The sequence below is a fragment of the Musca domestica genome, unplaced genomic scaffold (genome assembly GCF_030504385.1).
Source record: "Musca domestica strain aabys unplaced genomic scaffold, Musca_domestica.polishedcontigs.V.1.1 1, whole genome shotgun sequence".
Classification (NCBI taxonomy): Eukaryota; Metazoa; Arthropoda; class Insecta; order Diptera; family Muscidae; genus Musca; species Musca domestica.
Window position 1 is genome coordinate 36172343 of NW_026712114.1, and position 15124 is coordinate 36187466.

The following is a 15124-nucleotide window of genomic DNA, read 5'->3' on the forward strand; positions in this document are numbered from 1 at the left end:
GAAGCAACTCTTTAGCTCTTTTGAATCTATTTTCTTTCTGTTGCTGTGTAAGTTCTTGCATTTTTTGGAATTTCAATGGATTTGCCCCGAGCTCATATTTGCCGAATGGAATATTGCGATATGTTCAGCTCGCGAGCCATTTTTCAGTGGTTTCTTTACTTTTCGAACCAATTTTGCTGATGTTGCTGTGTTCTTCCGTTCACTTCCTTGGCGTCGGGCTACGCTACCAGTATCAGGGTAAAGAGCGATGGTACGAGACACAAAATATTTATTCACATTTAAATGCTGGAGTGCTCTAACGATAGCCACTTGTGGGTTTCAACAAAATATAAAGAAATCACATTATCACGCTTCAATTCAATCACGAATAACTTTTTCTTCTGGAGAATGCTCACCAAAATGCTTTTGTACACTTGTAAACAACATAATGAGCTGTCACTGGAATAATTTTAACAGCTGTCGGACGAGTGGCTTAGAAATGACAGCAGTCTGAAGTTGGTTGCAGTTTTTTTATCTCATCCTGTACTAGGTCTAGGACCATTACTGCGAGGGGATTCAAACTATTTGAACCAACCTAACTTATACTCAACACATTGTGAAGTAGTGTATAAAAATTACCTTATTCCCACTAGTAAAGGCTGTTTCACACTCACCACGGAGTCACTGTTCAGATCCAATTGTAACACAGCGAGCAAATCTGAACAAGAAGAAAATCCCGTTTTTGTGAAAATTTGCACCATGTTGATGTTGAAATGACACGGGAAAAACACACAAACACACAGCTTTATATGCGATAACCATTTGTGAAAAAACGAGCGCCTCAATAGAAAGAAGCAACAGCATCACTTTGCATTGTAGCAACATGTTTTGCGTCATTCCATAAGCTTAACGAGATGTGGCAAATATGGAAAGAAGCTGAAGAAGAAAAAAGAAGCAGCAGCAGCAGCAAGGGTTGAATGGTGTTTTCCATAGTGAAATGAAAGTGGCATTACACAGCAACAGGAATATGAACAAGCAAAACTAACAAAGCATTTATGCCCGATACACAACACAGCACACTCTGGGAAAAAAGGCAGCTAACAACAACAACACCACCACCACCCCATACATAACTCTTAATGGCAGCGGCATAAACGCGACAGCACAGTGACTCTTAACAAGGCAATGGCAGGCAGTCAGCGTGTTTCAGCTGGCTAGCTAGCTTCGTTGGCACCAAAAACAAAATGACAAAACAAGCTTAAGAAATTTGCGAGTTGACAAAAACAATGAAAGGATTTCATTGATGTCGTTGCTTGTTGCTCTTCGTGCTGCTGCTATTTTGGCATCAACATCATGTTCTCGAAAGCAAACACCAAGCAGGCTTTTGCCTTGCCGTTTTCCTCTCAACCCTTTTAGACAACAATAAACGCTGGATGGCTGGAAAGCAACAAGAGTTATATTTATGGGAAAATCTGTTGTCTATGTAAATGAAGTTGGGTGTTTTTTATTGTTGCTACTGGTGTTGTTGTTGTTGAAATCCTTTTTATGTTGGTGTTGATGTTGTTGGCAAGTGTCGATGCAAATCTAAAGAACCAAAAATGGCTAAAATGATGGCGACAAAAAAAAAGTTAAGGCAAGAAAAAAAGTTTTTGCAAGGAAATTTGTTCTAGTCACAAGAACAGGGAAACATGTTGTACTCGTACTGTGTTGTGTCAGGCTTTGACAAAAACCCAACAAGCAACAACAATGCCTATTATATTAAAATAATACCCTAGAACTTTTACATTTCCTCAACTAACTAACACTTATATTAATGCTCACTTCCATTGAGCGGCATGTGGAGAGTAATAATTGTCCTTTTTTTTGGAAAGGAAAAAGAAATGAGGGCACTTTTGGAAGCAAAAAAAGGTGGGAAAGAAAAAATGAAAATGGAGTTGTGTTAAATCACTGCATGGTGTTTTAAGCAAGAATGGCAATAATTATACATAGAATATGTAGTGTATGAAGCTCATAATCTGAAAAATTATATTGCAATATTTAAAACTGAAGTCCAATATAACTTTGCCTAAAGACAATGTTTTTTTAGTATTCGTGGGTTTTGTAAAATATTTTGAAAAAAAAAAAAAACAAGTAAAAGAGCTGTAAGTTCGGCCAGGCTGAATTTTGAATACCATCTACCATTTGGAACGAATTTGGCAATAATAAACAAACGTTGTTTTTATAAAATCAACAATAAAGGAATTAAGCCTGACGATTTTGCAACAACAAAATACTATGGTATCCCGAACAAACAAGCCAACATTGTTCAATTTTTAAAAAAAATAAAATCCGTTAAAAATTTTGTTAAAAGCTTAAAAATACCGAATGAAATCAATCAATGAAATCGAAGCACTTAGAAATGGTTTGCTAAAGGGTTAAAATATGTAGAAGTTAGGTCAAAGCTTCTGATTTTTGCTCTGACTCCAACTCTATTATTTCATCTTTTTGTACTTCAATCCCGGAATTCACTCTGTCGACTAATTTCTGAACTCAATATTGCAAAACTATTACCAATTAAACCCATTTGTCTCTATATCCAAATCTGAACATATCTCTATAACATTTAGCGTTCATATATCGTTGTTGTGGAGAGAATTTCACGGGTGTGAGGTACAAATACAAAATCGGACGACTCATATATATGGGACCTATAGCTATATCTTAACCGATTTTCACCAACTTTGATACGCTTGCTTTCCAGGCTGAACCCGTTCATATGTGTCCATTCAATTTGGGCTTATATTAACCATTTGGTGCACAATAATCTTGAAATTGAGTAAAGATATATATGGGAGCTACATCCCAATCTGAACCGATCTCGATAAAATTTGCCAACAGTATAGATTTGACATATCGCCCTGAATATGGTTGTTGCAGAGTGCATATTACGGCTACGGAGGACAAAAATAACTCATCGGATGAACAATATATATGGGAGCTATAGCTATATTTGAACCGATTTCGATAAAATTATGGCATACTTATTTCCAGTCTCAATTGGGCCATACAGGGTGAAATGAAAAAAGTGCAAACAACTTCAGACTGCTGTCATTTCTAAGCCACTCGTCCGACAGCTGTTAAAATTATTCAAGTGACAGCTCATTATATTTTTTACAAGCGTACAAAAGCATTTTGGTGGGAATTTTCCGGAAAAATGTTATTCGTGATGGAATTCAAGCGTGACATTGTGATTTCTTTATATTTTGGCTGGAAAACTACAAGTAGCTACCGTTAGAGCACTCCAGCATTTAAATGTGGATAAATCTTCTGTGTCTCGTACCATCGGTCGTTACCGTGATACTGGTAGCGTAGCCATACGTCAAAGAAGGAAACGGAAGAAAACAGAAACATCAGCAGAAATGGTTCGAAAAGTAAAGAAGCGAAGCCCGCGTCACAGTGGCCGAAAAATGGCTCGTGAGCTGAACATATCGCAATATTCCATTCGGCAAATATTGAAAAATAAGATCGGGGTAAAACCATTGAAATTCCAAAAAGTGCAAAAACCGCAACAGAAAAAAATAGACTCAAAAGAGCTAAAGAGTTGCTTCGCTTGGCCGAAAGTGGTGAACTGCCGAATTTGGGTTTCTCCGATGAAAAAAAAAAAAAAAAATTCGTTGTCCAGCAGTTTGTAAAACAAAATGATTGTGTTTACTTGCCAAAGAGGTCCGCTGATAATGTGCACCTTCGGTTGGCCACCAGAACTCAAGCGCCGGCCATGGTGATGGTGTAGGCCGCCATAACAGCCGATGGTCGCTCTCCGCTTGTATTGATCGACCGTGGCATCAGAATAAATGCCGAATATTATCGCGAAAATATTCTGGAGGGTGTATTAAAGCCTTGGACAGGCAAACATTTTGACCGCAGACCTTGGACGTTCCACAGGACTCAGCACTCGCCAACCAAGAATGGTTACAAAATGAGGTTCCTCGCTTCATTTTCAGCGCACAATGGCTTCCAGCGTTTGACGGTTTTATTGACCGTTTGAAGGCCATAATTCGGGCCAAAGGTGACCAATTCGAACATATCTAAACTTATTCTAAAATTTGATGCTATTTCCGACAAATTTTGCTTTCATTCAATAAAATTTAAAAAAACAATAAAAATGATGGCGTTTAACTTTGTTGCAGTTTTTTATCTCACCCTGTATATATAGTCAAATGGGGATCGGGACACCGGTGAAAGCTTTCTAACTTGTTTAAAGAAAAATCTAATTACAGCAGAAAAGACTAAGAACTTTAAATAAAATTGAGGGAACCGTTAATGGCCTTAAATCTCTTAATGTGAACTGATAAAGCTCAATTTCGAACATAACCTACCCGAGACCTATTAAAATTTCGTGGAGCTGTCATGAAGTCATGAAAACTTGCACACTTTTTATTTCCCTGAAATTTCTGTTTTGTTTTAATCTCTTTCTTTCTCAAAGATTCTATTCCTTAGATACCAATTAGAATACTTTAAATTAAATTTCAAAAAATATTGCAAAATGAATAACAATATTTATCCGGCCAGACCGAGAGCCTTGTTCATCAAGTTAAAACTTGTTAGTAGGCCAAATTTCCTGTTTGTAAATACAAAACTAACTCGAACTACGGAGAAACAACACGGAAACGAGAAAAGAAGGAGTGGATCCGTTATATTTTGTTATCGCAAAAAGACACAGCAGAAAAAAAAACAGAAACACGCACAAACAAATGTTGGAAAACATGTGTTGCCTTGCCGGCATCAGTGTGGGTGCTTGTGTGTGTTTGTGTGTGCGTTCCGGTATTAGAGTTGAGATACACGAAACATGTTTATTGGTGTGTTGTCGTGGTGCCGTTCATGCTCGTGGCCAATGTTCTGTGAAATGTGAAACGATGACGAAAGCGAGTGCATCTACAGGATACACAACCTCCCTCCCAACACACACTGTCACACGTATACATTACCGAATACCGGCGCCAAAATATACAACAAACTGTTAACATTGTTGTAGCATGTTAAACTTGTTGTTGCTGCTGCTGCTGCAGATGCCGCTTCTGTTGTGAAGTTGTTGACATTTTGGCCGCAAGCATTAATAGTTATTTTTGCAGCTGTAAGGATAAAAATGTTATCCTGCAGGGGGGGTGCTCTGTTAATACGAATGTTAAAATCATGTTGCCATTGCGGCTTTCGTGAAAATCGAAATGTTAAATTACCGTATAAGTACGAATGTTGCAATCGGTTCTAAACAGAGTCTTGCTGTTGCCAGCGAATGGTAAACATTACGTTCGGATAACGCACGCAACTGAGATAGCGGTTGGTGAAATTTAAAGTGTGACGCCAAAGCCCATGCGAAAAAAAAAATTTGACAAAGGATACGGAAATGATAATTCGACACGACAATAATATTTGTGATTAAAGGAAATTCGATTATACGAGGCCAGGCAATTGCTTTTTAATTTGGGAAAAATTGGCAATTAAATAAGAAAAGTGTTTTTCCAAAGAAGTTATACGAAGTAATAAAGCAAAGGCAATTTTTAAAGAGCAGCAAATTTGGGAAAGTGTTTGAAATTGAATTACAAAGTTTTTCGTAACTAAATTTATGTTTGAGTGAGTTTGCTTTGAAGCCAAGAGGCTTGTCTTGTGATTTTCAAAGGCCGAGACAATAACGAAAAAGGCTTCCATCATCGGAGTTTGTACAAAAATGGCATCGAGTTAAATACCATTACCGGAGGTAACAGCTGCTGCGAATATAAAAATGGCCATTGTTTTGGTTCCATGGTGCGTATGAATGTTATTAATTTGTTACTTATTGCCGAAATTGTAAACGGCTAAGCCGTCATGGCATTATGGAAAAAGTTTTCGAGAACATTGTTATATTTGAACAATGGATGGAGTCGCGGGAGTCACTAACCCTCTCCATTGTTTAAACAGAGATTGCTGAGAGTGAGTGAGTAGCTGAGTGTTTAACTCCATTGATGGTATTGGCGAATCCCATTATCTCTGTGTGCGAATTTGTGTGTTTATGAAATTCCAATTAAAGAAAACCAAAGGTATTTACGTCGATTATCCTCCATTGGATGCTAATAATATTTGAAGAGGAACAAATCGGTTTATGTTTATTTAACCTTTTATTTAGTAGGATGAAATGAAGTATATTCTTGGAAAAAAATCCTTTGTGAAAAAATTGATAGATAATTGGAAGAAAAAATCTTGTTTGTGTTGTAAATTCTGGAATATTATGTTTATGAAGAAAATATTCAAGAGAGAAATACAAGAATTCATGTTATTTTTACTATGAAGGAAAAACGATTTTATATCAGTGAAGTAAAATCTCCTGAGAAAATGTTTATCATTTTTTTTTGTTTTTAAATAAAGTACTTACAGAAGTTTTCCCCTTTTGCAAATAATATTGTGTTAACTTACCTGAAAAGGGAAAGCAAAGAGAAATATATTAAACAAATACTATTAAATAAATCAAGAAAAATTACTTGAATATGAAAGGATTTAGGTTCGGAGTGCAAGAGTCTTGATTTTGAGGAATGCGACTTTTTATACCCTCCACCTTGGAATGGAGGGTATATTAACTTTGTCATTCCGTTTGTAACATACCTAAATATTCGACGTAGACCCCATAAAGTACATATATTAATAATCACCATAAAATTCTTAATCGATTTAATGATGTCCGTCTGTCTGATACAGCCCACATTATTGGACGCAGACCTTCAAAATTCGGCAAAACAATTTGTATTGTGTCTAGTATGGTTGGTATTGAAAATGAGATATATCGGTTCACGTTTTGGTATAGCCGTCATATAACGGTACCTCTTATAATCGGTATTTTGATTGTCTAAAAATTGGTACATGTAGGTCATAATGGGTTCTTGTTTCACAGGCGGAACATTGCATGTATAGGTCCACGATTTCGTATATCCCACATATAACGGTACTTCCCAATAGTCGGTATTTTGACTACCTAAAAATCTACGAAAAATTGTATGTATAGGTCCACATTTTCGTATAGCCCCCATACAACGGTACCTCCCGATATTCGGCATTTTGCTGATTTTTGCAACTTTTTTTTCGCGGATTTGTCTAAAAATTGGAATTTGTAGGTCATAATGGGTTCTAGCTTGTGTGGTGAAACATTTTATGTATAGGTCCACGTTTTGGTATAGCCGCCATATAACGGTATCTCCCGATATTCGGTATTTTCATGATTTTCGTCATATGTTTTCCACGGATTTGTCTAAAAATTGGTATATGTAGGTCATAATGGGTTCTAGCTCGTGTAGCGAAACATTTTATGTATAGGTCCGCGTTTTGGTATAGCCCCAATACAACGGTACCTCCCTATATGCGGAATTTTTATGATATTTGCCACATTTTTTCGCGGATTTGTCTAAAAATTGGAATTTGTTGCTTATGATCGATTCTAGCTCCGGTGGCAAAACATTGTATGTATAGGTTTCACATTTTCCTAAAGCGCACATATAACTATACCAAGGCTAGGCAAAGAGTATCCCTTGGGATATCTGTGTGTTCACCAACACAACTGTAAAAAATAAATTATTTTGAATTTTCTGTCAAATTGGTTTTGGGAGAATATTTAGTTTTATTCGAGCAGTCGATGAGGAAGGTGCTGTCGGATATTTTAATGAATACACCGTAAGAAATATTGGAGCACATAAATATATCTTACTACATATTTTAAACAAATAGGTATTTGCGAAATTGTAAAAATTACGACTGTTAGGATTTATTTTTTTTTGATTAATTTCTGTTTGACAGAATTTGTATAGGGATTCACATTTTAGTAGTAGGAGTTCATTTCATATTGACCGAAAAATTAATTTTCCTTCTAAATTAGTAGACATTTTAATATCCCCCGATTTCTATGAAATGACATGCACAGTCTTATGATGTGATGTTTATCATTCTGTTTGTAATTTACAGAAATAATCTTTTATGACAGAATATGAGTTTTTGATCAGAGTAAAATTCTAGGACTATTTGCGTATGTCTTTATATCAGCATGTAGAAATCGGTATTACTTTTTAAAGGGTCAACTTGGATGGTTAGCATGTTATGTCCGAAATTATTAAACAATTATTTAAAATTTCTGAAAATATCAACTTATATATTTTTGGAGGACATTTATATCATCTTTTTTTTTAAATTATTGTGTAAATATAGCTCCAAATTTCTGCCAACGAATTCCGATTACAAATTGACGTTAAAAACAAAGCAAACTTAAACAACAAATTATAAATATTGGAGAGAACATTTATGACTGAAAACTTACGGATAATAAATTATTTCTCACTGTGTAAAAACAGGCAAAAAAACACTTGCAATATTTTGTCATTTCAATACACATACAATCACAAAAAAATTTTGAGGCTCTCTGCCTAGCCCAGAACTATACCAACGAATATTGAGATGCACAATGTTTAAAGAAAATCTCAGACTTTTTTCGGATATATAAAGGTTACAATTATTGTTGGTAGAAATATTGGGATGTGCGAAATTTTCAAAAGAATCGCGTGCTTATGGGACTCTTATATCAATTTTATAAGAGTTAAGATTATACAAAATGTTGACCCTTTGTGGGGAGTGAAGGAGTAACCGATATATTCCATCTCCACATTAGATCCTGTGTTGGCGGAACTATTCAGATGCGAGGTACTAATAGGAGTGAATCAACATCTACCATTTTCACACCAGACAGTGTTTCAGGTTATTTGGACTGATATTGGCTATTTGGTGCAAAATTAACCCGAAATCGGTTGAGGAGATATGTGGGAGCTATATCCAAATCTGAAGCGATGTTGACAAAATTTAATTCACTTATTTCTGAGCTGTATCTGATATCTGCTTGTGAGGGACTTTAAACTAAATGGGAGCTATAGCCGATTTTCCCCAAATTTGATTTACTTGCTTCTAGACTAAATTCGGTGAGATGTACCAAAATATAGGTCATTTCAACTTATATTAGCCATTTGGTGGACATATAACCCGAAATAGGTTGAAGATATATGGGAGCTATATCTAAATCTGATCCGATTATCACCAATTTCAATGGGGTTCGTCCTTGGGCAAAACAAATATTGTTTGCAAAATTTCATCTCAATCGGATAATAAATGCGCCCTGTATTTTGTTCACAAGAATGCATGGACGGACAGACAGACGGACTGATATGCATAAATCGGCTCAGAAAGTGATTGTATGAAGTTCCTCAAAAGTAACTATGAGTCTATCTCGCTTCCTTCTCCATGTTACAAACAAATGCACAAAGATATAATTACCAGTATAATTACCAGTATGTGGTGGTGAGAAAGGTCAACGTCAGTCCAGCGGTTCTTGATTTATAAGCAGAATAACTAATATAAATTTCTTTTACATATAGATTGTGCTTATTGTGCTATATATCCGATATTTTGGCTATCAGCATCACTGTAATGGTCAGAAGTGACATTTTAATGTATTTATGATTTCGCTGGGAATATTCGGGGTTTAAAGGAAATTTTCGTATTTCTTATATAAAAGTTATGGTCTATTTAACCCACTAAACATTGTCCTATGATCATCCAAATTGGTAGGCTCCAGCCCAGCCCCCAACTCTAAAGGTGAGAGTATATAAGCAGCTTGAAGTTTTCGCATGACATATTTTGTGATATATCATAAAGGGATGCCAGAATCATGTCACTGTTTCCCCTTATAATATGACATTAATAGCCTTGACAATCTAGCCATTATTTCATGCTGCTTATGTACGCTCACCTTAATTGCATGCAAAATTCCCTCGATTGATCTATCTGCCTGCAAAATCGTGAAAATTTTCTTTTGGTTATGAAATAACAACAAGTTCTCGGATATACAGGATAACAGTACGTTTACATATAAAAGGGTTAACCCACTGAATTTGGATTAAAATTGTCATATCCATTACTTATACTTCAAATAAATCCTCTTAAAGTAGGTTAACCCTACAAAATGTTCTAACGCAAACATGGCATAAGATTAAAAAAACTGCAACAAACTTCAGACTGCTGTCATTTCTAAGCCACTCGTCCGACAGCTGTTAAAATAATTCTAGTGACAGCTCATTATATTGTTTACAAGGGTACATTAGCACTTTGGTCAGAATTTTCTAGAAAAAAGTTATTCGTGATGGAATTCAATCGAGATAGTGTGATTTCTTTATATTTGCCTGGAAAACCACAAGTGGTTATCGTTAGAGCATTCCAGCATTTAAATGTACCCTGATGTCAAGGAAGTGGACGGAAGAAAACAGCAATATCATCAGAAATGGTTCGAAAATTAAAGAAGCGACTTGATCGAAACCCGAGTCGCAGTGGTCGAAAAATGGCTCGTGAGCTGAACATGTCGCAATATTCCATTCGGCAAATATTGAAAAATGAGCTCGGGGTTAAGTCATTGAAATTCCAAAAAGTGCAAGAACTTACACCGCAACAGAAGAAAATGTAAACAAAAAATAGAAAATAGACTCAGAACTCAAGCGCCGGCCATGGTGATGGTGTGGGTCGCCATAACAGCCGATGGTCGCTCTCCGCTCGTATTAATCGACCATTGCATATAATATTCTGGATTTTATATTAAAGTCTCGGGCACGCAAACATTTTGGCCGCAGACTTTGGACATTCCAACAGGACTCATCCGTTTGAAGACCATAATTCGTACCAAACGAACAAATCTAAACTTATTCTAAAATGTGATGCTTTCCGACATTTTTTGCTTTCATTCAATAAAATTAAAAAAAATTAAAATAATAGCGTTTGACTTTGTTGCAATTTTCTATCTCACCCTGTATACCATCTCCAGCCTTCATACGCCACTGTTAAAATTTCGTAATTCGTTAAGACTAAGACATAGGGTAAGTGTACCAGTAGTCGGCACTTTTAGGATTTTCGCGTTTTTAATCGCTCACCATTCTGAGTGGAGCATTTCAATTATTACAAAGTTAATTTATTCAGATTCGAAATTTTGTATAGTTTTTTCAATAATAAATAAAGTTTTATTATCTTTTTATTAAATTTTATAAATTTGTAGTTTTATTAAAACAATGCTTTTTTGCCAGTAGTCGGCATCACTTTCCAATTGTCGGTATGGCATTTTCCAACGGTCGGCATACCAATTTTTTGTAAGAATAATTAATAATAATAAATTAATTCATTAAAATATAATATTTTTGTTTAGTTAAACTGATTGTTTGGGCTTAAAAATAAAAAGTGCCGACTACTGGGACATGCCGAACTTAGGCACACTTACCCTACTTCCCCTTAATAATAACCTATGCTTTAATGCATTTGAAATAAAATATGAATGAAAGAATGCAGTTTCTCATGCAAAATGTACTCAGTAATCCCATTTGTCATGTGTTTTTTTTCGACCCGATAACAATGACATTTGGTTTGAGATATTACATGCAATCTTCAAATACTTGATCTATTTAAGCTAAGAGGTAGCTACCTCAAAGTGCATCCAATAATTATAAGAGATTGTCCCTTTCACTTATATATCATGATGATGTTTATTCATCATATCTCGAAAAATATATTATAATAATTTATTTGGTATTCGACCTGTTTTAAATCTTGTCTTTAATGTTTACACTTTGTAGTTAAGATGAAACCGCTCATTTTTTTTGTTAGCGAAGAGTGTCTGGGAGGATTGTTTTGTTTTTGTCTCACTAAGACGATTATAAAAAACATTTTTTTGAATCGAAATTTGAGCAAGTTTTAATTCGAATATTTTCTCGAGTAGCTGGTCACGCTTCAACGTATTAGCTATTTATTGTCACCACAAAAACGAACCCAAAAACATGTCTCCATTTTTTTTTTGCGAATGTTTCTTTTCCAATCTTATTAGCAATTTCCACTTCAATAATCAATATTTTGGGGGAAAAATGAAATCTTCAAAGTTTTCTCATAACAACCAACAATAAAAACAAGAAACATTTTTTCCCTTTCGTGTCTAGGCATGTCTGAAGACAATATTATTTTTTCGGGCCTAAGCTAGGAAATAGCTTAAATATGTGTGTTTCATCATTGAACAAAAATTAAAGTTATTTTGGGTTATAGCAAGCATTTTTCTTTGTTACTGGAATTTTTTAAATAAGGAATATTTCTTTGTTAAAAAAAATTAAAAATCCTACTTAAGTTTATTGAAACATTGCTTAGCTCAAGAAAAGAAGAAGAACAAGTGAAAAAGCAGTAAGTTCAGCCGAGCCGAACTTTGAATACCCTTCACCATTTGGAATAAATTTGGAAATTATTAAAAAATAAATAATAAATAAAATTCGCCAAAAATTGTGTTAAAATCTTAAAAATACCGAATATAGCCGTTATATTGGGGTCTATACGAAGACGTTAACCTGCATAGGAAACTTTTGTCATAAGCCATTAATACGAAACTTGAAAAAAATCCGGTGAATAATGTAGCTAAAATCATCAAAATACCGGGAGCTACCCTTATATCGAGGTTATACGAAGACCTGGACCTGCATAGACAATTTTCTGTCACAGGCTATTAAAAACTTCAAATTGATATTTTTGAATTAAATTGATTTGAACGCTGTACCTAAAATCGTCAAAATACCGAATATAGCGAGGTACTGATATATGGGTCCTATACGAAGACCTGGACCGTCATAGAAACATTTCTGTCATAGACTGCAGTTTCCATTACGAACCATAAATACGAACTTTATAACAACTCCGATGAATAAATGAAATGAATAAACTCCGAATAATAAAATCATTAAAATACCGAATAATTCGGAAGTGCCGCTATATGGGGGATATACGATATCGTGGAGCGATGAAGCCCATCTTCGAAATTGACCTGCCTGCCGACAAAAGACAGATCTGTGCAAAATGTTAGCTTCATATCTTTATTCGTTTCGATTCTAGCGTGATTGCAACAGACGGACAAACAGAGCTAAATCGTCTTAGAATTTTACGCTGAATAAGAATATACAGGGTGAGATCAAAAAAACTGCAACAAAGTCAAACGCCATAATCTTTACATTTTTTTAAATTTTATTGAATGAAAGCAAAAAATGTCGGAAATAGCATCAAATTTTAGAATAAGTTTAGATTTGTTTGGTCATTATGGCCATCAAACGGCTAATGAAATCGCCACACGCTGCCCGAATGTTGCTCTGCGGTATTTTTTAGTTCCAACCTTGCTTTCCTAAATACTCCAGACACAATGGTCCAACGGATTGTTATCAGGCGATTTTGGTGGCCATTGTGCGCTGGAAATTTTGTAACCATTCTTGGTGGCGCGTGCTGAGTCCTTTTGGAATGTCCAAGGTCTGCGGCCATAATGTTTGCGGGCCCAAGGCTCCAGAATATTTTCGCGATAATATTCGGCATTTATTCTGATGCCTCGATCGATTAATACGAGCGGAGAGCGACCATCGGCTGCTATGGCGGCCCACACCATCATCATGGCTGACGCTTGAGTTCTGGTGGCCAACCGAAGGTACACATTTTCAGCGGACTTCTTTGGCAAGTAAACACGATCATTTTGTTTGTTTACAAACTGCTGGACAACGAATGTTTTTTATCGGAGAAAACCAAATTCGGCAGTTCACCACTTCCGGCCAAGCGAAGCAACTCTTTAGCTCTTTTGAGTCTATTTTCTTTCTGTTGAGGTGTAAGTTCTTGCACTTTTTGGAATTTCAATGGCTTTACCCCGATCTCATTCTTAAATATTTGCCGAATGGAATATTGCGATGTGTTCAGCTCACATGCCATTTTTCGGCCACTGCGACGCGGGTTTCGATCAAGTCTCTTCTTTACTTTTCAAACCATTTCTGCTGATGTTGCTGTTTTCCTTCTTCCACTTCCTTGACGTCGGGCTACGCTACGAGTATCACGGTAACTAGCGATGGTACGAGACACAAAATATTTATTCACATTTAAGTGCTGGAGTGCTCTAACGGTAGCCACTTGTGGTTTTCCAGCCAAATATAAAGAAGCCACACTATCACGCTTGAATTCCATCGCGAATAACTTTTTTTCTGAAAAATTCTCACCAAAATGCTTTTGTGCGCTTGTAAACAATATAATATGCTGTCACTGGAATAATTTTAACAGCTGTCGGACGAGAGGCTTAGAAATGACAGCAGTCTGAAGTTGGTTGCAGTTTCTTCATCTCACCCTGTACTTTGTTAGGTCTAAACATATTATTTCGATGAGTTACAAACGGAATGACGAACTTTATGTACCCTCCATACTATGTATGGTGGAGGATATAAAAATAACCTTAACAAAAATTCCACAATTTTAGATTGTTAAAATAATGAGGACCGGTGGTAATGTTTTATTATTTTTTTGCCTTTCGTTTGCAGGATACTGACTACATATCCTTCCTGTTAGTGAACCTTCTCGTTAGCAATGGAATGTTTTGTTATTTTACTGTTTCATTTGTCTTCTTGTTGCTGTTTTTTTTGTTGTGCTCTCCAGAGAGAGATATTCCGTTGTTATTTTTTATTTGTGAGCACGTGTGTTTGTTTGTGTGTGTGTGAGTGCGTTATTTATTTTGAGTCCTTATTGATGCCACAGGACAGTTAACACTTCATTGACTTTACGGTCGGCGATTTTCAATTGCAATTTCGTTTGTTGTTTGGCTTATTTGACGTCCCTTCTCTGTGTGAAAGTTTAATGGGTATGTGTCTGTAAAGGTAAAAAACTGCCTGCCTTTTTGCTCTGTGTCTGGTCGGCAGATATGCCGAGCCATTTTAACCATGATGCAGTATTTTAATGATCTGGACTCATATGTTCGAAAAGCCCATGGCTGTGAGTGTGGATTTTGTGGCCTCAAGCACATGGTGTTGTTGTTGGGAGTATGAGTTGATGAACCTTTTTTCCTTTGACCACCCTCCCCTCCACCATCACCTTAAGCTTTTGTAATCTGGTCTTGTTTGTGGCTTTTGAGAAATTCATGCCTTTGCATTTGCAGATTTGTTGTTGTGGTTGCTGTTGTAGTAGCCTCATTGTACAGTTGTTTGGCGAATAAAAACATATATTCAAACTGGTGTGTTCCTGCTGTCTGAATTTTGAAATCCTTTTGGGCTTTTAATTTATGAATATGACCACTTTTCCGTAGTGT

At 35.9% G+C, this 15124-nt stretch overlaps 2 protein-coding genes across 13 annotated transcripts in view; one reads left to right on the forward strand and one right to left on the reverse strand.

Moving 5' to 3' along the window:
• LOC101894270 (tropomodulin) overlaps positions 1-15124 on the reverse strand; it is a 359112-nt gene that overhangs the window by 101937 nt on the left and 242051 nt on the right. The gene's annotated exons all lie outside the window — the stretch shown is intronic.
• The window catches only part of LOC101893987 (uncharacterized), a 61664-nt gene continuing 51862 nt past the window's right edge, over positions 5323-15124 (forward strand). The window contains exon 1 of the mRNA XM_005183749.4: positions 5323-5757. The gene's annotated coding sequence lies outside the window, so the exon portion shown is untranslated. The remainder of the gene's footprint in view (positions 5758-15124) is intronic.